The sequence below is a fragment of the Amblyraja radiata genome, chromosome 9 (genome assembly GCF_010909765.2).
Source record: "Amblyraja radiata isolate CabotCenter1 chromosome 9, sAmbRad1.1.pri, whole genome shotgun sequence".
Lineage (NCBI taxonomy): Eukaryota > Metazoa > Chordata > Chondrichthyes > Rajiformes > Rajidae > Amblyraja > Amblyraja radiata.
Window position 1 is genome coordinate 37348004 of NC_045964.1, and position 25672 is coordinate 37373675.

At 39.4% G+C, this 25672-nt stretch overlaps 1 long non-coding RNA gene across 2 annotated transcripts; it reads left to right on the plus strand.

Annotated features, from left to right (window-relative positions):
* Positions 1–85: 85 nt before the first annotated feature.
* Positions 86–15912, plus strand: LOC116976982. Of its 2 annotated transcripts, none has more exons than XR_004413087.1 (3): positions 86–174; positions 7812–7894; positions 15834–15912. It is a non-coding gene; the product is annotated as an uncharacterized LOC116976982 (long non-coding RNA). The 2 variants fall into 2 exon arrangements; XR_004413086.1 differs by lacking the exon at positions 15834–15912 and adding an exon at positions 10155–10633.
* The last annotated feature ends 9760 nt before the right edge of the window (positions 15913–25672 follow it).

Sequence of the window (25672 nt, forward strand, 5' to 3'; positions counted from 1 at the left end):
ACCTGGCAACACTACCTGGAGGTAGGGCTCTCGAATTGGGGTCGGGCTGACCCACATCTGGCGACTTCTTGTACACTGGTGAATGAAAGAATCGTTGCTTTACAACTGTTCAATAAAGTATACATTGCATCAAACTATTGTTATTTTAAACGGACAATGTAGGTCATTCAACCGGTAAGTTCCCATTTGCAAAGTTACCTAATCGCCCCCTCAAAAAATATTGCTAGCATTAACAAAAAAACTGCAAATGGAATTACAATCTGCATAAACGATAACGTAATGTTTCTCCGAATTAATGTACCAGGTTGGTTTTTAAAATAAGTTGTGATATATAATAACCAATGCAGAGAATACAATTGTGTTGCAATGGGAAAATAATAATCAGAACCAGTGCGTTCCCGTCACAATTGAAGCTATTTATATTTATATCTGTCAAAATATAGAATTCGCAAACAAATTTACCATTACTTACATTTCACTTTTACTTAGTAGGTGATTTGTATGAATAATTGTAGTTTGATTTGTATGAGCACAACGTTGACACTGTATCAATAACATTGGTTAGGTATTAGAATGCAATTGCTTCACGCTGTGGTTTGAAATCAAAATATACGACACAATGTGCTCCTGATAAACGAGTTGACGGTAAGTTGACTTTAGAAAACGCCAGGTCCATTTTATCAATGTAAACAAGAAATTTACTCACGTGTTTGACCCGTGTGACATTTGATTCGTAAATTACTTTCTTAAATAAAAAATAATGGTTAATGGCGTCTCTTAGTTACAAGATCGGACACCAGTTCTGGATTTATACTGTTTTATTTCTGAGAAACCATTTCTGAGAAGAAATGTATGACTTTAATTTTGAGCTAGTATCTATTTACCTTTGCGGTATAATCTGCCCTAGTGTTCCTCTCTCGTAGTGCGTTCCAAAACTACAAGAAGTTAAAAGTCGATGTGGTTTCTGAGTTCCCAGAGCTGGGGCACTTCATTCAAATAGTAAATTCGAGAGTAAAATGTTTATTTGCACGTATAAGTCAAATGTTTCAATTTAATTCAGGATAAATATTTGCGTTAGATCTCAGTATTTATTTGGTTATACATTGTTGAAGATATCGGATAGTTTCCTGCCAATAAAAGTATATAGCCTGAAAACTATATATCGCGTTTCTGTAGGTTTATTTTGGGTTATTTAAATGGATTTGACGAAGAGGTGGGTTCGCTCCTTTCTTTCAATTACTGCGTTCACTAACACATCAAAGACATATCATGTTTTATGACAGTGACGGACGATTCACTCTACCTATCTCAGATGCAGCATCTTATTAGGTTATCAGGTGGCATCGCTATTCTCGTGTCTATCTTTGACAGTGTATTAGTATGACTATAATCCGGTGAATCCTTTTAGCTTCCTAGTTTTTTTCTTTATCTTTGATTCTTTTTTCATTCTGATTATTTCCGCATTTGCTTTTGAACACGATGTTATCTCTGCGCTTTTGCGGGGATCTTGTCTGTATAGGCCTCTATCCTGTTTTCCTTCGGTGCCATTTCGTTGTCTGATCTTTGTCTTCTCTCGCGTACCACGTGAGTCTGAAGCCTGGGACTGTGGAAAGAGCTCATTTGCACAGGGCTAGTCTCTGGTGGAAAGGATAAATGTTTACCACAGCCGAACGTGCTTAACTTGTTTCCACCGAGGTGCTGAGGCTTTGTTGCTGAGTGTGGTCTAGAATAACAAAGATCAGATATACCTTGGCCGCGACAAGAGCTGAGGATGAATCCGCAATTGTTCCCGCAAACCAAGCATTAAATCATTTTCGGTCCGACTGTTTCCTATCAGACCTAGATTGTTTAAAGCAAAATGATTTCAAAGCATTGATTTCGGAAACGTGTATTTTATTCAGGACGACGTCTTTTCAAAACAAATGTATTTTGAATGTTTCTTGTTTTGGTCTGTTGCATTGCTGTGGACATCTGCATCAAATATCTTATTTCAAAACCGCCTGCTGCGTTTCTATTGCCTTTGGATTCCCCTTCAAGATTCTCCCAAGTTCCTGCAGGATCAACATTCATATGAATTTATAATTAATGCAATCAGACAAAAGAAAACACAAAATAATTATAGTGATGAATTTCAAACTCATGCGTGAATATTCGGAATTACACAGAATTATTTATATATTTGTTTTACTGACTAGCAGCTTTGTATATTATGTCTTACTGAAAATAAGTGAATATTTTCTGAAGAATATTAAGACGTCGTTATTGAAAAGACACAATGCGTTGAGTTTCTAATATGTAGCTTGATGTAGAATATATGACATAAAATGAAACAAACAAATGTCACATTTTACAAAGTTACTTTTTGAATTAAAATGGTCACTGATAAATGATTTGTGAATATTTTCTAATAGGTAGTTTGATATGAAAAATTGATCTGAAGTAAAACGAACAAATTAATAAAATTACTTTTTGATTCAAAATTATAATTGATAAATGTTTCGTGAATATTTATTTGGGTTACTGGGAATCAAAGTAAAATGCCGAGTAAATGCCAATTTCGGCGTTGATAATTTGGGGGTAAATATTTGCAAGTCATGCTTTATTGTTGACTTTATTTCTTTGGTATTCTAACCTCCGCGAAAAGGTGCGAAAATTCCCACAAGCGGCGTCTGGCTTCCTCTGCTAAAATCTATACCTGGCCCTCACTAAAACAGGCAGGCAGAATAACCAGAGAGCTTTGCTGCAAAAGATTGCCAGGTTTCTAATTTCGGCCATTTAAATTGAGCGAGAGGGAACCAAATAAATTAACAAGTTATATTAATTGTTGCCGGCTTGATCATTCAGAGGTAGGTACATTCCAATCTTGTTTGCAAAACATGTTCTCCAAGCAAACAAGTTCAATTGATCTGAAAGTAAGTAGCGTCTAAAATTGGGCTCCATTGCATTTTTATCAAGATGCATTCATGATAAATCAAATATATAACGTTACAAAAGTCCGTTTTATTTGGGATGCATTAATATCAGAATGGCGTATTACCGTGACACTTTAATTAGCCGGAAACAGCAGCAGGTTAATCTGCCTCGCCAGTTTGTGTAGGAAGGAACTGTAGATGCTGGTTTAAACCGAAGATAGACACACAAAGCTGGAGTAACTGCGGGACAGGCATCATCTCTGGAGAGAAGAAATGGGTGACGTTTCGGGTCGAGACCCTTCTTCAGGCTGAAGTCTGAACGTCACCCATTCCTTCTCTCCAGAGATGCTGCCTGTCCCGCTGCGTTACTCCAGCTTTTTGTGCCTATCGCCAGTTTGTTCCGCCTTTTATTGAGTTTTTGGGCGATTTGTATCTCGGTTTAATTTGACTGCATAATCCCAAAAATCTATCCATCACGGTTTTGAAAATTCAATCAACCCACCGTCTATTTAAAAGTAGTAGTGAAAGGGTGTCTCTACGTTTCACTTCTAAACAACAGCAGCAACAACAGGTTTTATTTTGTCAGTGCTTCTAACTTGACATGGGGGGGGGGTTGGGAGAGTGGTGGTGGTCAGTGGGTTGGGGGGCGAGAGGATATCATGTAGATAGGCAAGGGCTAGGCCAGGCCACGAAAGGACTCGAATACAAGTGAGAAATTTGAAATCAATTCACTTCGCTCTCACTCAACATAAATATTGAAGCTCGACACCTGACTATACTTTGCCGCAAATCAAAAGCGTTCTGCTTCTTTTGCCCCGTAACGTTGACTAAAGACGGACATTGTAGATTTTAGCAGATGGAGGCAGCAAGGGGGTATCATGAAGATAATGTTCACATCCATTTTTTTGAGATTAACATGCTGTAGAAATAATTCAACAGGCATCGGTGACTTGCAGTTGTTTTCCTCAAGTTAAATGCCAATTATAAATCCCTATTTATGCAACCGACTCCCTTTATTATTTTAAATGTACCGCAAATACTTGTTCCTCATAACTGAAGCCTTTAATTCTTAGATTTTCTCTTTCCAATGCCAGCACATCTTTCTTGAAATCCGTGGGGGGAAAAACTGAATGCAGATGCAGTATGACTTTTGGAATACACCTTAGATCAAAATAATTTAAACCAGCATCTGCAGTTCTTTACAAAATACAGTCCTGCACAAAATAATTTGTACTATCCGTGTGGCCTTTATAAAAAGTTGATGGTATCGGGTTATATTTCAATTATCACAGCTGTATAAGTTTATCACGAAGCATTTCTTTTCTAATAAGGATCAGGATCTGTACGCAGTGCATTTCTGAAATAAAGTCTTAAAAAATATATTTTACGATTAAGACGTTTTATAAATCATTTACGTACACAAATAATTAGTTCAGTGTGAATGAGATTTACGATCGCGATTTTTTTACGTCACTTATGTATGCTGTTAAAATCTGGAGGTGTAATGTTGTTCCGCATATAAACAAATCGATATCTAAAAGCACGTATTTAAAGGGTAAACACCGGAAAGTCAAAATGTGTTACCAAAAGATTGTTACACAAGAGATTATAAATGGTTTAAGAAGGAACTGCAGATGCTGGAAAATCGAAGGTACACAAAAATGCTGGAGAACCTCAGCGGGTGCAGCAGCATCTATGGAGCGAAGGAAATAGGCAACGTTTCGGGCCGAAACCCTGCTGCTGCACCCGCTGAGTTTCTCCAGATTATAAATGATGGAATCTTGAGTAAAACACAAAGTGCTGGAGGAATTTAGCGGGTCAAGTAGCATCTGTAGAGGGAAATAAACAGGCTACGTTTCGGGTCGAGGCCCTGAGTGTGATCTGCTCGGCATATCAAAACATATTTGTGCCGGAGAATGGATATGAATTAAGCAATATTTCCTTCGTCTTTTCGAATCAACAACTTTACGAAGCGGAGGAAGAACAACAGAAACATAGAAAATAGGTGCAGGAGGAGGCCATTCGGCCCTTTGAGAATTAACAGAATTTACTTTATGTTTTGAATGCACAAATTGTTCAAACTATGCTGCGATTTCCACCACCTGTGGCCATTTGACAGAATAAGAATAACCAGGAGAATATTGTTGACATTACAAGCAGAACACGTCGCAATCAAGTTTTCCCAGAAAAATTAAAAGGACTAACCCATACTAATTATGACGGCATTCATTGTGCTCAGTATTTCGCGGTATGTGGGTGCAAACTGCAAAGAATGTAATCTGGGACCACTAAGAGGTTATTATCATTATTCCTATGATCAATTCATAAAACTATTCTCATAAACCAGGTGGGTTAGTTATAAACAAGAGCTCTAAATAGGGTTTCGGCCCGAAACGTCGCCTATTTCCTTCGCTCCATAGATGCTGCTGCACCCGCTGAGTTCCCCCAGCAATTTTGTGTACCTCTAAATATACTAATTTGCCTTAAAAATGCCCTCGATTCTATACATATAATGCATAACGCAGGGTGATTCTGTCTGGATCACGTATAATTAAAATACTGCTAAGCAGCGGGGAAATTACAATTTATCAATTGTAGGGAGTAAAATGTCCAATGCCAATGACGCTATTTCTCAAGTTCAAAGTCACGGACATGCATAAGACTTGGAGATTCGCTGGTATTTAAAATGCAGACAGGAACTGAATTATTTTCCAGAATTCAGAATTTATTTCTTGAGTTCATCATTTATCTTTATTCTTGGAAACATAATTTAACACAACGTTACTTGGTTTCCGAAGCTCTCTGTGTGCTTAACATTGAAATTGTGTTGTGTTAAAATTAATAGAGATCATGGGTCTGATTATTACTGCAAGTACCAGAAGCTTCGTGCATCTGGTTCCCTGCACCGAATGAGTACAACACATTTCGAAGCGCTCGATTTGGATCACATATCCTTTAAGAAAGGGGCCATAATTCGGCGTGCTTCTTTAAACCTGCATCACACTTTTGAAGGCAGTCGAATTTCTTGAAGTCGCCAGCTACTGAGAACAGATTAGAAAAGGCCACAATCTAAATTACTATTATTTGTCATTAAAATTGTTACAAACCCAGCCAAAGCCCATTTTGTATCAATAGCGCGTGTATGTGTGTTACTTACCGTATGGGTCACTGAAGTCTTTCATTTTTCATTTCTAATCATTTCTGTTGTAAGAATGTGACATGAACTGGCCATTTCATGCTTTCCAACTGAAAGTTCCATGTGCTCAACAGATCACATTGATCTCATTAATTTTTGTTCTGAGTTTTCTGAATGACATTTTTTTTTAAATAAAGTCTATCTGTTGATCTAATTATGGTATCGGCCATATTTTTCAGTATAATGCTTTCAGTTTGTTACTGGCTCTAGCGCTGACTTAAATTAAATGAAGGCCGTGTTTCTGCTAACAAAGATAGGAAATAAGTTTCCTGAACGTAGGTTTTTCGGGAATCTGAGAAAAAAACGACCTTCAGTAAATGACCGTTATTTTACGGTGTTGCACTCGTACATAATTGCAACCTGTTCCCCCTGGAAAATTCTACAAAAGGTAGATTTAAAATATTCAAATCACATTGCATCGAAAGAAAATTGGTTCTTAAACTTACATACAATTTTCACAATACACTTTAGTTGCATTGGTTTTGTTCAGACAGATAAAAAATACGCATGGAAATATATCAGCGACAATAAGCCAAAAGGTCACAAATCATGAACAAAAAGGTGTTAAGAACGGTCTCGACCCGAAACGTCATCCATTCCTTCTCTTCAGAGATGCTGCCTATCCCGCCGAGTTACTCCAGCCTTTAGTGTCTAACTTCGGTTTATACAAGCATCTGCAGTTCCTTATTGCACAAAAAGATAGTAATTGCAAATATACAAATACAGAAATATTTATGCAGCTGAAAGTTTTGTTCTGGAGTCTCATACGGAGTAAATTAATTTTCATGACACACCATTCATTTAGAACAAATGTTTTATTTTTATTATATACTAACATGGGATAGGAAAGGCAGGAACTCATTGTAATATATATACATTATTTTAAACATATATTTTCCATAGAAAACTTGTATTACTGAGAATTACTTATTGCTAAAACGAAATTGAGATAATTTGATAATAATGAATTAGTATTATTTCAAATATATATATTTCCATATCTAAGAGAGAATCAGGAATTTCACTGCTAAAGTTGTTCAAATTGTTGAGATTTCTTTACGAAGTACAAAATAGATTAAAACAATCACCAGCGAGTAACACTGATTTAAGAGGATTGTGAATGTAAAACAAATATTCGCGGAGTGACCTTTATTATTATAATTATTCCACGTCAGTTGGAGAATACGATTTCGGAAAATGTTATATTGACATGAAATCTTCAGCGTAACAACGGAGTAGAAATGAATGTTTAATATCCGTGAAATGCCCCATCAATAATTCGGAATATCTTGATTAAAGCGTTATGGAAATATTTCCCACTGCCCCCGAATGATTGTTTTATCTTTCGTTTTAAATGTATGAAACTATCAAGTCGTTGCGATCTAGAATCGATTTTCAGCAAACTCCAGAATTTGCTGGAAGCTTCTCTTTCCAAAACCAGGACCTGCTATTAAATGGCATCGTGTTATCATACAAGTTTCCGACATTTGGTGCTAATTTTGTAATCGCCGTTTGTAAATAATTTACCAATAATAAAGTCTTTGAAATTCTTGTGTCATATGTTCAACTGTTGCTCGCTCCTGCCATTATGGGGGTTAATTGATTTGTTATTTCCCCCCTTATTTGACGTTGTTTTTTTCTTAAACGATCTCATTCTTTAATTGAAAAATATCTCTCCCGTTGATTTTGTTCTAAAACCGCAGAGCTGGCTTGATTTCAACGCGACTTTTGAATGGAAGGAAACCCCTGTTGGGATCTGGCGCCACCTCCTGATTACAGCTGGCAGGTAAGAAAAGAGAAATAACTATTTCATATTATGCGCATCCATCGTAATCAGTTCTGAAGTCTTCCGACTGAAGTCTTCCCACAATCTAGTCAAATGATTTACAACGTCCACCAGGGCCATTTATCAATCTACAAAATCATAGTATGAAAATTATATCGCTAATCATTAAGAAGTATCGATTATATGGACACTGTTTGCAAAGCAATGAACAAACCAGCAGTTATTCTTAATTTTCTTGAAAATACACGTTATTATTTTAATAGAAGAATAAAAGATGGTTTTGCATCCAAAGTAAGAATATTTATTTCCACGTGCGACAAGTTATCTGGTGTCTTGTCTGTCGATATTGTTTACATAGTCTCTTCAATGACACGTGTATTGCTATCACGTGCACCGAGGTACAGTGACAATCTTTGTTTTGAATGCAATCCAATCAGATCAGAAAAAAACTATACATAAATGCAATCGTCAAACTCAAGGACAACACGCAGAAGGGTCTCGACCCGAAACGTCACATATTCCTTTTCTCCGGAGATGCTGAGTTACTCCAGCTTTTTGTGTCCATCTTCTGGAGCAAAGGGGGAGATACAGTATGCAGAATAAAGTTTCCAGCATTGTAGTGCACCAGTTCCATAGACAAAGTCCAAGATCCACATTGGGATAGAGGTGAATCGAGTAGTATCTTAACTAAAAGGACCGTTCAGAAAGAACCCTGTTAACGGAGCGAAAAATCACAGCATAACGGAGACACACTTTAACAAAATAGCTGTTTAAGAAGGAACTGCAGATGCTGGAAAATCGAAGGTACACAAAAATGCTGGAGAAACTCAGCGGGTGCAGCAGCATCTATGGAGCGAAGGAAATAGGCAACGTTTCGGGCCGAAATACCTTTAACAGAATAGCTACAGCGTAATTAGTATTGCATTTTCAACAACAATTTGCATTTTATTTATTGAAGCAAATAACCTGCAGATCTAAAATTATATTTTACACACTTTGAAAATTCTAGATGTTTATTTAGCTCGGTCTGTCAACGTTTACTTAAATATCGAGGTGTAGCATGCTTTCCAATAAACTTGATTTCTTATCGTTAACAATTTAATTTGAAAAGCTGCAGCGCATGATTTATATTCACCATAGGAGGGTAAATCCTTTCTACTTCCTATACGGTATTCGGATGTGTAAATGCAAGCACACTACAGTTCAGCGATGCGGCAGTTTGTGTAAACACATCTTTGTTGGGGATATGTGTGAAGTTGTGTTTTATAGTAGACATAGCTTTATGTACAATTACATTATTTTGATTTAGTAATGGTTAGTTCACGTGAACTTCATAAATCATAGGAGCAGCTTTAGGGCAGTCTATGAGCGAAGACGTGGAACTAGTTACAATCTAGATGCAAACATCAACAAATAAAATTCCAATAGAAATTAAAAAAAAAGCAAAGTGCTGGAGTATTGGGCCAGGCAGCATCTGACGTAATTAAATTATATGGATTATTCCTGTTGAAATATATTCCGCTCACTGCTCTGCCAATGGATTAACGGAGACACGCGTAACATTTTTAATTTAATTATTAGTGCGTTTTTTAAAAGTGCACATAACTAAGGGCTGGAAACGACTTTTGCGTTTAGTTATCAGCTGACGGAGAAAATATCACCGAAGCACAATAGAAACATTTTCTTCACATTCTTTAACGTTTATGCACCGATAGCACCGATGTTTATTTTAGAAGTTTATCTAATTCAGCGTTCGCATTATGGTATCTGCCCAATCGCCTCTCATTCGGATGCGGACTAATCGATGCAATCGCCAGCAAATACAATATACGTGTGGTTATAAAAGCTATTGATAATGAGCGCACACTTAAATTTGTTCCCATCACAGTTAAAAAAAAATACACAGCGATATTTGTACTTTATCCTTGTTTTAGATAACATTTAGAAAAATGAAAAAATATAGTTTTTTAAGTGATGAGTTCGCAATATTATGCCTGGTGTTTTTGATTTTAAATCAGCCAACAGAGACATTTATCGCTCGCTGCGAAGTATTTCAAACACGTTTTAAGTCTTTCCATATGTCTGTTTTTTTAATTTACGTCTTGACAGTATTATGATAATTGTAAATCGTACTTCTATTTACGGTTGTTTGACTGAGTACTGAAATTTAGTTTTTTAATGTGTTATTTATAACATTTTCGTTTGCGTTGTGATTGGACTGGACACAATTTTTCACAATAAATGTGTTTGCATTGCAAAGGCCAGCGTTTAATGCGTGATCCATTTTACCGTGCAGTCGGATTTCGATTCACTGCGAAGAGACTGACATTGTCTTTGGGACTACGCAAAATTCTGCAAACGACGTTCGATTGTGCATGCATTCAAACCTGATAGAAGTGCCTGCCTGTTCATGTTTTAAAACTCCACCAGAGTTTACAAATAACTCGCAATATGTATTAATAAAATTAACACACAAAATGCATGCAATAGCCATTTTGTTAATATGTCTGGAAAGATCTATAAAATAAGCAATGTTGTGAAATGGTCGCAGAAATAGAATTACTCACGGGAACCGATCTATGTTTCAGATAAACATCTTACTACATGTGTTTATAAATGAATAATTTCAATGAATTTGGGGCATTTGGTATTCTCCTGCCATCCTCAATATTGAATTTGTGCAGAGAATTCAAAAACAGCGGTGCGCTAAAACGGCCAGTTAATACCATTGGTGATGTTGAGGAAGAGATAACTATTGATAGATACAAAAAGCTGGAGTAACTCAGTGTGTCAAACAGCATATCTGGAGAAAGGAATCGGTGACGTTTCGGGTCGAGAAGAAGGGTCTCTCCAGAGATGTTGGCTGACTCGCTGAGATACTACAGCTTTTTGTGTCTATCTTCGGTTTAAACCAGCATCTGCAGTTCCTTCCCACAAGAGATAACTATTGATCAGCAACGGTATCACATTTGACAAAACATTGTGCGCGGTCTCAATTTAATATCATACCTTAAACAGGGTGCTCCTGGCTCAAGGCTGCGGTCAGTATCAGTCTATATTACGACCAACTTGAAGTCACAACTTTCTGACCCAAATTTGTGAGAGTTCGCCCTGAGCCAAAGCTGACAAACGTTCATTTCCTAAATTGATATTTCTGTTAAGTTTTGGACGTGGCAGTTTACTTTTGTGCGATAGGATTCTCGCAGTCTAGCTGATCAGCATAAGCTGATCAACATAATTAAACCTTTAATCTAGTTTAAATGCATTGGAGTGTTAATGTAATTTAAATAATTCTCTGGCTACCATTCCATGTTTACCGTGAAAAGCACTGAAGCTGTTACACATCATTTTTAGGCACAAAGTGCTGGAGTGACTCAGCGGGGTAGGCACCATCTGCGGAGAACATGGATGGGTGACTTTGGGTAGGGACACTTCTTCAGACTAATGGGTCCCGCCCATGTTCCCCAGAAATGCCACCAGATATATTTAATTACTACAGAACGTAGTCATTTTTGTAAACCAGCATCTGCAGCTCCTTGTGTCTACACATCATTAGAATTATGCTTTTGATTTTAGCCACCAAGTTAATAAATACTGTGCACTACCTAAATCTCTCTACCAGTTTTGAGAGTACTAAAGAGGTAAAGAGAAAAGCTTTGTTTTGCATGCTATCCAAACAGATCAGATATACTATCCATAAATACAATCAAACTCAAGCACAATAGATAGAGCAAAGGGGATACGGTGTGCTGAATATAATTCTCAGCATTTAAAACATGAAAATATTTTCACAATTTAGTCATAGTTTTGGTGAAGGCATTGATAAGAATGCAAAATGCAACTCTTACAGCATTGTGGTGACAAACAAATTTGCTGATCACAGAAATTAATGTGAGTATCATGAACAGAAACATATTCCAAAATATTCTTGCAAAGCATTAGATTCGTTGTACAGCTGGCCAGGCACAAAATACACCATGTGATGTTAAAATGTCAACCATTTTCTTGAAAAAATGAATTCAATTAATGCAAGGAGTTTGAAAAGCTGGACTGGTTAAAGCACAAGCAAACCAGACCTAAGCCCAACCCCTGCCAATATTCCCTTAGGTTATCTGAGCATTGTGATTCAATGTGCTTTGTTATTAATATGTCATATATAGTAGGTCACAGGTGCTTGTTTCTTCATGCATTTTCTTACATTTATTGATGGAAGTAGCCATGAATATTTCTGATGCCTATAACCCCAATAATTCCTGACGTGGTCAAGAATAGATCTGAGAATAATGTTAGGCACATCAAATGATAAAATATGGGGAAGCAATTAAAATCAAATTATGGAACTGAATATTAGCATTTATGTTGGTGGAACAGTAGAATATAGAAGTGCCATTACATGAAAGGTTTTACAATGATACATATTATTTGAAACAATTAATTATTTGGGAGTCTGGAGCCAATCTCAAGCACAGTAAAGTTCATAACTCTGAGGACCGTACTGTTAAGTGTGCTGGATTCTGAACAGTGCATAAAATATCTCCATCAGAATGCCAAGCCATATTTTAGAAGTCCCTAGACAGTCTCTTTGTTTGACTCATAAATCGTACTGCCCATTTTGCATCCACACTCCCAGTAAATTTATCATTCTCCAATACGAAACTGGCAGAATACAGCACACAGGTACAGGACTCAAATTGTGCTGCAAACATCTGTAATTCAACCATTCTCATTCAACTGACAAGACTGGTCGAGTTTATTGTCATATGCACAAGCATGGTACAGGTGCAGTGAAAATTCTGCTTGCAGCAGCATCACAGGCACACACACAGACAACACACTAAATATAAATTATACACAACCTATATGTGACAACAAAAACAAAATATTGTGCAATACAATGCATTAGTGATGAGGCAGTGGCCTAGGGTGTTACTTTTGATGATGTGGACAGTCAGGACAATTTCTACAGAGCATCTATGAAGTTTCCTGTTAATCAGTGGCAAGACCCTTAACAGGATTGGTGCAGAGAGATCTTTAGGACCAAATCCATAGCTCCCTGAAAATGGGAACACAAGTTGATAGAGTGGTAAAGAAGGCATATGGTATGCTTACCTTCATTGGTCAGGGTATTGACTATGAGGCAGGAAGTCATATCAAGACTTTATTTTAAAAAATGGTTTTGCTGCATTTGGCATATTGTGTGTAGTTCTGAGTGCTCCATTACAGGAAGGATGTGAAGGCTTTGGAGAGAGTGTAGAAGATATTTACCACAATGCTGCTTGGATTAAAAGATGTTAGCTATTATAGTTGGACAAACTTGGATTATTTTTTCTGGAGTGGTGGTAGTTTGAGGAGATAACTGATAGAAGTAAATACAATTATGAGAGGCATGGATTGACATTTGGAACCTTTTTTTTCCAAGTTCAAGTGAGTTTATTGTCATGTGTCCCTGATAGGACAATGAAATTCTTGCTTTGCTTCACCACACAGAACATAGTAGGCATTTACTACAAAACAGATCAATGTGTCCATATACTATAATATAAATATATACACACATGAATAAATAAAATTATAAAGTGCAAATAACAGATACTTGGTTATTAATAATCAAAGTTTTGTCCGAGCCAGGTTTAATAGCCTGATGGCTGTGGAGAAGTAGCTATTCCTGAACTTGGTTGTTGCAGGCTTCAGGCTCCTGTACCTTCTACCTGAAGGTAGCAGGGAGATGAGTGTGTGGCCAGGATGTTGTGGGTCTTTGATGATACTGCCAGCCTTTATGAGGCAGCGACTGCGATAAATCCCCTCGATGGAAGGAAGGTCAGAGCCGATGATGGACTGGGCTGTGTTTACTACTTTTTGTAGTCTTTTCCTTTCCAGGGTGCTCAAGTTGCTGAACCAAGCCACGATGCAACCGGTTAGCATGCTCTCTACTGTGCACCTGTAGAAGTTAGAGAGGGTCCTCCTTGACAAACCGACTCCCCGTAGTCTTCTCAGGAAGTAGAGGCGCTGATGAGCTTTCTTGATAATTGCATTAGTGTTCTCGGACCAGGAAAGATCAGAGATGTGCACGCCCAGGAATTTGAAGCTCTTGATCCTGGGTAAAAATGTCAAAGACTATAGGGCATAGCTTTAAGGCGAGTGAGACAAAGTTTAAAGGAGATGTGCAGCTAAGTTCTTCTGCGCAGAGTGGTGGGTGCCTGGAAGGTGCTGCCAGGGGTGGAAGCAGATATGATATTGACATTTAAGAGGCTGTTAGATTGGTATATGGATATGCAGGTGGAGATGGATCACACACAGGCAAAGAAGATTTTTTAACCTGGCGTCTTGATCGGCACAGATCTTGTTGGCCAAAAGACCTGTTCCCTGCTGTACTGTTCTAAGTTCTATCCTCTATGCTGGAAGATAGAAATCTTCTATCTCTTTAAAATTAGGCACTAAAGTACCTTCTTCATGATTACATCTATGTGCTGGGTCCAGGACAAATTATCTGAGATGTTAATAGCCAGGAATTTGAAGCTGTTAACTATCTCTGCCACTGACCCAGGAATGAAATCTGGCACATAGTCTCCTGAAGTCCCTTTTCTGAAGTCAGCTATTAGTATCTTGCCAACGTTGACAATGAGCGAGAGGTTGTCGTTGTGCCACCGTTCAACCAGGTGTTCTACCTCTCACTAGTGCCTCGTCACTACCCTTGATTCGGACATCAATGTTGGTGTGGTTGCCGGATTGATAGAAGGGTCTAAAACTATGCTCAACCATACAGTCGTAGGTGTAAACTGGACCAACAACAAAGCTCTCCACTTCCGATTTAGCGCTCCATTCCTCGTGGCTTTTTATTATAACGTTACTCAGAGCCTAGATTACACCACCGCTGCTCTTTTTAAAAGACAAAAAAAAAACCTTTCATATTATCATCAAAAGGCCCTCCGGAATTCCGGGAATTATGACTTTGCATCTGGCTAGAATACTGTCATCTGGTCTTCCTGATCTCTCCACTGATTCCTTCGAAACGATTGACACGTTTGTTTGATTTATTGCAGCCAGAACTTGTAACCGAAATGTAATTTTGATTACTTTGCGTGAGTTAAAATTCTACTCCAAACTTCTCACCAGGTGAAGGTTATGTTTATAGATATCCCAAATCAAAGACGGCACAGTGGCGCAGCTGGTAGAGCTGCTGCCTCACAGCGCCAGAGACTCTGGTTGGACCGTGTGCTGTCTATGTGGAGATTGCGTGTTGGTTCCAACCGGGTGCTCGCGTTTCCTCCCCACTTCCCAAAGACGTGCGGAAATGTAGGTTAATTGGCCTCCGAAACCCGCCCCCCTCCGCCGTGTGTTGAAAGTGGATGGAAGAGTGGGTTACATCGAACTAGTGATGGATGGTCGGCCGAAGAGCCAGTTTACATGCTGTATCTCTCAACGAAACGAAACTAAACTATACTAATCTAAACTAAGACATGCCTCCAGTTTCCAAATGTCATTTTATGATTGTAGTTAACAGAATTAAAATCGAACTACAGCATAATATTCAGAAATTGGTAATCAGAAATTAAAAAGGTGAAAACGCTCATCGGATCAGGCAGGATCTGCGGAAAGATCTCGGGTCAATGACAGATCTCGTGTCGGAGCCAAAGGGTAAACGTGTGATGGGTGGGGGTGGAATACAAGTGGTCGTCTCCCCTCCCTGCCGCTCCGACCGCAGCTATGCCAGCGCGGTTACCCGGGGAGTTGTGCGAGATTACTTGGCCAAATTATGTAAATCGCCTCTGTACCCTTCGCCACTCCACCTGACAGCTCTGCTCCCACTTTGTGCCATAGTAACCACTCTGCACAGAATGACCATTCAATGGGTCGGGGGATGATTTGTCCTGAAGCTACCCAAGATCAGTGTGTAAAAGGGTCCGGTCCCTAAACGTCGCCTCTCCATTTACCTCCACAGGTGAAAGACGAATGTGGCTTTAAGCTAAAAGACGCAAAGTTTACTGGCGATATGCGAGGCAAGTTTATGTTACGCAAAGGGTGGTGAGTGTCTGAAATGCGCTGTCACGGGTGATGGCGGTGGAAGGTACTGGAGTACAAGAAACTTTTGGATAGGCGCGTGGATGTGCAGGAAATGGAGGGATGTGGATTACAGGCAGATAAGTGTTGTTCTTGGCATCATGTGTGGCAGAGAAATTATGGTTCGAAGGGCCTGATCTTGTGCTGTTTTATGTTCTATGTCCAGGTTCACCGGATATGTTCCAGATCCCGGCTCTGCAGCACTTTGTGTTTAACTCTTCTTGCTTCTGCAGTCTCTTGTATCTCCAACAAATAAATCTATTGTTTTCCACAAGTGTATTTAGCCAAAGCTGAACTTAATTGTAATCACTTTGTCAGTCATTGTGAGGATTTACAGTGACCCCAATTATTTTCTTTGCTAATGGGTACCTTCTTTGCTAATGGATACTCATTACTAATAAGAAATGGCTTCCACGCTTTTTTGTGTGGTATGTAAACTGCGTTTTTTAGTTACTCTTTGCGCTGTTTGTTAAAGTCGCATAAACAACGAAATGTTTTAAGCTCCAAGTTGTCTAGTTCGCTTTGTAACCCTGAATTGAAATAGTGTTAGCTAAAATGAAGAAACAAAGATTTGCAGATGCTGGATTATACCAGTATGAAGAAGGCTCCGGTCATGAAACGTCACCTATCCCTTTTCTCCAAAGATGCTGTCACCAAAGATGTGTTGCAAGTTCTCGCCGGTAGATGTTGGGACCCAGCTTCCATGGTTGTAGTGACCTGGGTAGGCTGGCGAAGAAGTACTCACAGTCACCAATGTTCTTTGTTCACGGGGACCATTTAAATCGTATAGAATTGCGGTCAACATAGAAACATAGACATAGAAAATAGGTGCAGGAGTAGGCCATTCGGCCCTTCGAGCCTGCACCGCCATTCAATATGATCATGGCTGATCATCCAACTAAGTATCCCATACCTGCCTTCTCTCCATACCCCCTGATCCCTTTAGCCACAAGGGCCACATCTAACTCCCTCTTAAATATAGCCAATGAACTGGCCTCAGCTACCTTCAACACACGAAGTGCTAGATGAACTAATCGGATTCATCTGCATCTATGGAGGGAATGGACGGACGACGTTTCGGATCCGGGCATTTCTTTGGTCTGATCTTTGTTTAGAAAATAGGTTACAGCCACCACTAGAAAGTCAGAGATTCATTTATTCGCGTCATGAAACGTTGTCTGTCCGTTCCCTTCACAGATGCAGCCTGACCCGCGGAGTTCCTCCACCACTTTGTGTTTTTCTCAAGATTCCAGCGTCTGGAGTTCCTTGTGTTGACATAAAACTGCGGTCAGATAATTTGGGGAGGAATTGGCCAAGATGTTCCTCAAATGAATACGGATACGGTACGAGTGGCTGTGCTCTGGGGAAATGCCCAAATACACCGAGTCTTCCTGAAGCTAAAGGAAGTCTGTTGCCCTTGAGTATGGAGTTGGAGCAATCGCCTCAATGGACCAGGCTGGAATGATGAAGGCTAGGAAGCCGAGGGTCACAGTAAAAAAAAAAAACAGATTGCTGGAGGAAGAGTCCCGACCCGAAACGTCGCCGGTTAATTTCCGTGACCCGCCGAGTTCCTCCAGCAGTTTCGTTTTTATTTTGTTCAAGATTCCAGCGTCTACAGTCTCTTGTGTTTTAATAGTCACAGTAATCCCGACACGGCAGTTCAACAAACATTTCAGACCATTGGTAATCAAAGAGAGGAAAAATGTTTAGTTTAATTATTATTGTCACGTGTCGTGTACCGAGGTACAGTGAATCGCTTTTTTGGTGCGTACTATACACGCAACAAAAGACTATACATGATAACAATAAATCCATCCACTGTGTACAGATACAGGTAAAGGGTATATTATTTAGTGCAAGATAAAGTCTGATAAGGTGGGATTAAAGATATTTCTCATGCCTCCAATGAGGTAGATGGTAGGCCAGGACCTCACTCTAACTAGTGAGAGGATGGTTCAGCTGTCTGATAACAGCTGGGAGGAAACTGCCCCTAAAACTGGAGGTAGGCATATTCTAACTTCTGTACCTCTTGTCTTATGGGAGAAGAAGGAAGAGGGCATGACCGAGATGTGACTGGTCATTGATTATGCTGGTAGCCCTCCCAAGGCAGCATGAAGTGTAGATGGAGTTAATAGAAGAGTAGTTTGTTTGTGTGATGACTTGGGCTGTGTCCACAGTTCTCTGCAATTTCTTACAATAGACAATAATAGGTGCAGGGGTAGGCCATTTGTCCCTTTGAGCCAGCACCGCTATTCAATGTGATCATGGCTGATCATCCCCAATCAGTACCCCGTTCCTGCCTTCTCCCCATAATCCCCTGACTCCGCTATTTTTAAGAGCCCTATCTAGCTCTCTCTTGAAAGCATCCAGAGAACCTGCCTCCACCGCTCTCTGAGGCAGAGAATTCCACAGACTCACCACTCTCTGTGAGAAAAAATGTTTCCTCGTCTCCGTTCTAAATGGCTTAATCCTTATTCTTAAACTATGGCCCCTGGTTCTGGACTCCACCAACATCGGGAACATGTTTCCTGCCTCTAAGTGTCCAAGCCCTTAACAATCTTATATGTTTCAATGAGATATGCTCTCATCCTTCTAAACTCCAGAGTGTACAGGGCCGACAGATGGCACAATGGGCTAAGTGTCCGGCTGGCAACCGGAAGGTAGCTGGTTCGAATCCCGCTTGGAGTGCATACTGTCGTTGTGTCCTTGGGCAAGACACTTCACCCACCTTTGCCTGTGTGTGTCCTTGCAAGACACTTCACCCACCTTTGCCTGTGTGTGTGGATGTAATTATGTGAAGCACTTTGGGGTCAATGCAAGTTGACTAAAAATGTGCTATATAAATAAAGAAATGTATTTAATTTACAAGCCCAGCTGCTCCATTCTCTCGCATATGACAGTCCCGCCATCCCAGGAATTCACCTTGTAAACCTACGATGCACTCCCCCAATAGCAAGAATGTCCTTCCTCAAATTAGGGGACCAAAACTGCACACAATACTCCAGGTGTGGTCTCACTAGGGCTCTGTACAACTGCAGAAGGACCTCTTTGCTCCTATATTTGATTCCTCTTGTTATAAAGGCCAACATGCCATTCGCTTTCTTCACTGCCTGCTGTACCTGCATGCTTACTTTCATAGACTGATGTACAAGGACCCCCAGATCCCGTTGTACTTCCCCTTTTCCCAACTTGACGCCATTTAGATAGTAATCTGCCTTCCTGTTTTTGTTACCAAAATGGATAACCTCCCATTTATCCGCATTAAACTTCATCTGCCATGCATCTGCCCACTCCCCCAACCTGTCCAAGTCACCCTGCATTCTCATAGCATCCTCCTCACAGTTGACACTGCCACCCAACTTTGTGTCATCTGCAAATTTGCTAATGTTACTTTGAATCCCTTCATCCAAATCATTGATGTATATTGTAAATAGCTGTGGTCCCAGCACTGAGCCTTGCCGTACCCCACTAGTCACTGCCTGCCATTCTGAACGGGACCCGTTAATCCCTACTCTTTGTTTCCTGTCTGCCAACCACTTCTCTATCCATGTCAGCACTCAACGATCATGGATGGAGCTGTTCCCAAACCATGTTGTGATGCATCCCTATAAAATGTTTTCTATGGTGCATCTGTAAAAGTTGTTGCTAGTTGTTGGGAACATGCCGAACTTCCAATGTCTTCTAAGGAAGTAGAGGCATCAGCTTGCATCACAATCTCCTTTATCTTCCTGAAATTGAGGGATAAGTTGGTGTTTTGATACCTGGTTATGAGGTTTTCAATCTCTTTCTTGTACTCCATCTCATCATTATTTAATATCTAGACCACTATGATGGTGTAATCTGCAAACTTATAAATTGAGTTGCATTGGCATTTGGTTTCGCAGTCATGCATGTATAAGGAATAGATGAGGGGACTGAAAACACATCCTTGCGGGGCACTAGTGTTGAGGATTACTGTAGAGGATAATTTGTCACCTATCTTCACTGATTATGGTCTGTTGGTCAGGAAGTCAAGGATCCAGTTGCAGAGGGGAGTGCTGACTCCAAGTTCCATGCTTGGAGATGAGTTTGGGTGGGATTATGTTATTGAAAACAGAGCAGTAGTCTGACGCATGTGTCCTTCATATTCACGTGTTCCAGGAATGAGTGTACGGCTAGGGAGATGCCATCAACTGTGGACCTGTAGGCAAATTGCAGTGGATCATGTTTATTGGTAGACTGGATTTAATGTGTGCCACAACCAGCTTCTCTACGCATTTCATGATGGTGGATGTCAAGGCCACTGGATTGTAGTCATTAGGCATGAGATCTTGCTTTTCTTTGGCACCAAGATGATAGAGCTATTCTTGAAGCAGGGGGATCTCAGAACAGATAGGGAGAGATTAAAGATGTCCGTGAACATCCCTGCCAATGAGGGCAGTTGAGGCAAAGTCAATGGATGGATTTAAGAGAGAGTTAGATAGAGCTCTAGGGGCTAGTGGAGTCAAGGGATATGGGGAGAAGGCAGGCACGGGTTATTGATAGGGGATGATCAGCCATGATCACAATGAATGGCGGTGCTGGCTTGAAGGGCCGAATGGCCTCCTCCTGCACCTTTTTTTCTATGTTTCTATGTTTCTAACACTCCCGGTAGTTGGTTGATGCATTTCCAAGGATACTGCCAGTTGCTTTTTGTAGATTCATCCTGAGGAAGGCCAATCTAACTTCTGACTTTATGGATTCTTTGACTCGTACTTAACAGTCTTGGCCTTCACCTGGGAATGTATCTCAGGGATCATCTATGGTTTCCGGTTAGGGAACACTCGGATTGTGTTCTGTGGCATGCACTCCTCTACGCACTTGCTGATGAAGTTAGCCGCAGCAGTGGCATACTAATTCAGGTTGGTCACAGATTCCCTAAATGTGGACCAGTCCACTGACTCAAAGAGCACAGTGTTCTGCCAACTTGGGAAAATACTAGCTAGCATATTAGGTGTGTCATATAATCCTATTTTTTTATGTTTATAAATATTCATTTATGTGCTGCTTGTTTTGTGAATTTATAAATTCTGAGTTTGCAATAGTATTTAAAATTGACTATGCAGTTCAAAAGTTTTTTTTTAAATGCTGAAAACCCATATCGTGATTAGAGAATGAATACTGTAAAATAAAATAAGCTGTAATAAAATGAATATGGGATCGTTTCAGGTGAAGCATAAGAAATGTGGCATGGCACAGTATTGTATTGATAAAATAGTTCATCTGGGGGCTAGTTTGTGATAATAAGACCAGTTGTGGATTTTCAAGATTTTTTAATGATATTTTAATGAAAAATACTTTAAATATATTCTTTGACCTTTTCAAATCAATTTTGTTTCAATGTCCATTTTCTCGTTATTTAAAAAAATATTGAATATTGTAAATAAGAAAAGCATGTAATTTAATTCTCAGTAAGCGTTTACAGAAAATTATGTTTTTCATGTGAAAAGGTACCCCACTTTCTTTAGTTATAATGCCATATTGATGTGCAATGAACAAAAACAGGATGTACTAGTTTTGATATTCTTTCTGCTTAAAAGAAAAGCTCCACCATGCAGTGTCACGTTTCCATAAAACAGCTCTGAGCATGTTCTTCATTTTCACAAATCTCAGAGAGTAATTTTCATCCTGTTACTTTTACACATGTTTATGGTTAAGGCTTTAGCATTTTTTCACACATGTGTATTTTCTACTGATGAAAAGTTAGATTTCTTGACTGGAAGTAATTTTCACTTATGGAAGTTTGATGAAATATCAATTTTCTCACTGGAAGTTTGTTATTTACCAAACAGAACCCCTATTTCTATCTCACATGAAAGAAGCATGATGAAAACGGTATATGAATATTGGTTTGTTGCAAGTAATGTGGATTCTTGTGAGCCATAACTTTTATAAAATAGCTTTGGCATCCAAAATTGAAATGGGCGAATAATAGAATTACATTGATATATTTATTTTCATGATTAAGCTTGAATGTTAGACAATAAACACACAATTTTTACAACAATGATGAAAATGGAAGAAATTCTTGGACCAGGTTTGGAAATAAATTATTCCTAGGAAAGGCATCAGTACAGCACAGGAAAAGGCCCTTTGGCCCACAATGTCTGTACTGAATATGATGCCAAGATCAATTCTTATCTGCATGAACATAATCCATATCCCTCCATATCTTGCACATCCATATGCCTATCCAAAAGTCTCTTAAATCCCACGAATCGTGTGTGCCTCCACCACCACCCCCAGCACCATATTTCAGGCACCCACCACTCTCTGTGTAAAAAAAACTAGCCCTGCACATATCCTCTAAACATTGCCCCCTTTACCTTAACGCCCTGCCCTCCAGTATTTGATATTTCCAGCCTGGTAAAAAGGTTCTGATTGTCTACCCTCTATATGGCTCTCATCATTTTATACATCACTATCGGTCTCACCTCAACCTCTGGCATTCTGGAGTAAACAATCCAAGTTTCTATAACCTATCCCTAGAGGTTATGCCCCCTAATCCAGGCATCATTCTGGCAAACCTCCTCCATACCCATTGCAAAGCCTCTACATCCTTCCCGTAATCTGAATTTAAAATATATATTTAAAATCTACTTGTTACACATCCTTCCCATAACTAGACAACCAGAATTGCATGCAATGCTCTAAATATAGCTTAACCAAAGGCCTACAAAGCTGCACCATGACTTCCTGATTCTTGTACGCAATGCCCTGACCAAGGAAGGCAAGATTACAATATGTCTTTTTTTTTTACCACCCTATCTAATTGTGTTGCCACTTTCAGAGAGTTATGGAGTTGGACCCCTAAATCCCTTGGCAAATACATTAACAAATATTCTCCTTTACAGTGTGCAGAAAACTGATAGAAAGATTCTGAAAATTTGGACAAGAAGGTAAGTTTTAAGGAAGGATGTAAAGTATGAAAGGGGTATTCCTGGAATGGGAGCTGGGATCTGAAGGCAAACCCCCACATCCCCACTTGTCCCACCCCATGCTCCCAACTCCCAACTCCAACAGCCTGTCCAATATCTCACAATTGGACATGGTATCTTGGTGGTGAGATATCTTGTATTCATTAGAGGCGAGGACCAAGAGACAAAGGGAAACAATTTACATGTTGAAACTCCACAACAAATTCATTTGTAAGTGTATGGATGAAAGAAATGTTCAAGAAGGGTCCCAACCCGAAATGCCATCTTCCCTCCGCAGATGTGGCCTGACCAACTTACTTTCTCCAGCAGTTTAGACACAAACAGCATGAAAATAGGTCATTTGACCTACTGAGTCCACTCTGACCATTAACTATCAATTTACACAAATCCTACACTAAATTTAATTATCTCCATATTGCCATCCATTCCCCCCAGATTTTACCACTCATTGGGGGTAGCATAGTGGAGCAGCTGGTAGAGCTGCTGCCCAATAGGGCCAGACACCCGGGTTCAATCCTGACAGTAGGGTGTGGGTGAGAAAGTGGGATAACATAGAACTAGTGTGTCAGCTGATCGATGGACTTGGTTAGCTGAAGGGCATGTTTTCATGTTGTATCTCTAAACTAAACTAAAATAACCACCCACCTACTTACTGGGGGAGATTTGTTGAGGCCAATTAACCTACCAACCTGCGCATCTCCGGGATTTGGGAGGAAAATGGAGCACACAGAATAAACCCATTAGGTCACAGGAGAGCGTGCAAGCGCCAGAGGTCACACCTGTAATCATGATCACACCTGGATCTCTGGCGCTATGAGGCGACAGCTCTACAAGCTTTGTCATTATGCTGCGAGTTTAGATTTTTTGCTTGTGAAAGAAATGTTAATTGCTCAAGCTTAGCATGTAAATTTTCAAATTTATTTTAAGGTCAGATTTCCAGTATTAGCAGTCCATTATGTTCAGCTCACAGAAGTAATTGCTCTCTTATTTCCTGCAACTTGCATCTCAATAAAATTCAAAGTAAATTGTTTCACTGTCTTATGCCAAAGTTTGTGGCAAAAAACAAAGTTTTTATTGCTAACTATGTAGATTTGTTTTCCCTGTAAAAGTGAGATCAGCGCTCAGAACTTCAACCATTAAATTGTTTACATTATATACATGGCCAACCTAATAAAATTACCCCTAAAGTGTAGGGAGTGAATGAGAAAGTGGGATTACATCGAACAAGTGTGAATGGGTGATTGAGAGTTGACATGACTTGGTGGGCTGAAGAGCCTGTTTCCATACTGCATCTCTGAACTGAACTAAATAGTTACACTGCTGGGAGAGTGAGAGGAGAAGGTGTACAAAGATGCTTTGTAAATGGCCAACTTGTGATGCCATTTAAAGTAAACTCCAAGTTTAAGGGGTTGTGCACAATAATGCGCATGCAAAGAGTGAAAAATCAAACAGTCGACCTAAAGAAACAGTACGGGATACTTCAAACAAAAGGATGAAGTAAATTTATCTGGTGAAATCATCAGCAAATCTGAACGTATTGGCTATCTGATCCAACACTGATGTAGATAATGAACAGCTTGGTCAGAGCTGGTCTCTGCAACATCCCACGTGTCACAGCCTGCCAACCCCTAAAGACTATTTTTTTCCCACTCTTAGGTTTCAGTCTCTTAGCTGTTCTAAATCCATCCCTGTACATCATTGGTATCATTTTAGAACTCAGCAAACAGAGTGAAAAAAATTGACAAAGAAAGGCAAGACAAAATATGAGAGCAAACTGGCAAGGGACATAAAAATGGGGAGTAATTAAATGGCAGAGGAATTAAATAAATCATTTATGTCTATCCTTTCCTGAGGTTGGTCAAAAATATTAAAGTTTCGAGGCTGATATTTTGGGATGTGATTGAGAACTGGTTGAGAGATCAAAAACAAAGAGTGGGAATAAAGGAGTTTTGGGGAGTTTGACTTGTGGTGATAAATGGAGTGGAGCAGGGACTGGTGGTAGGGGTGCAGCTGTTCATTATCTACATCAACAAGTTCACCGAGTAGACCAGACATAATACTTCCACGTTAACTGATGATACAAAAATAGGTAGAATTGCAAGCAGTGAGGAAGATGCAAAGAGGCAAGAAAAGGATATACGAACACTAAGGGTGTGGGAAAGAACAAGTCAGATGGAATATAATATGAAAACACAGGAGGTGTTCCATTTTGGTGCACAAAATAGAAGAGCTGAGGATTACTGTATGTAGATAATGACAATTTGGAATCATCGATGCTCAAAGGGACCTAGATGTCCTGTATACAAGTTACTAACAGGATACTGGTTCAGCAATCATTAAGGAGGACATAACAAAAGTTTGCTTTTATTGTCAGTGATTTGAGTATAGGTGTGACTGCAATTATATCAGATCCTGGTGAGATTGCACCTATAGTACTGTTTACAATTTTGTTCTCCAAATCTTAGAAGAAGACCTGACATAAAGGGTTGACAGTGAAGATTTATCAGAGCAGTGTGAGGGATATTGGTTGGTTTTCAATGGAGTAAATTGGGATTTGTATTCCTCAGAGTTTGGAAGAATAATAATAATAATAATAATAATAATAATAATAAATTTTATTTTCGGGCGCCTTTCAAATCTCAAGGACACCTTACAAAGATTAACAGAAGAGAAAAAAACATATAGTCAGAGAAAAATAAAAAATAAGGACATCATCAATACACAAATTAAAGATAGAAATCGCTCCAAAGACACAAAATCAAAA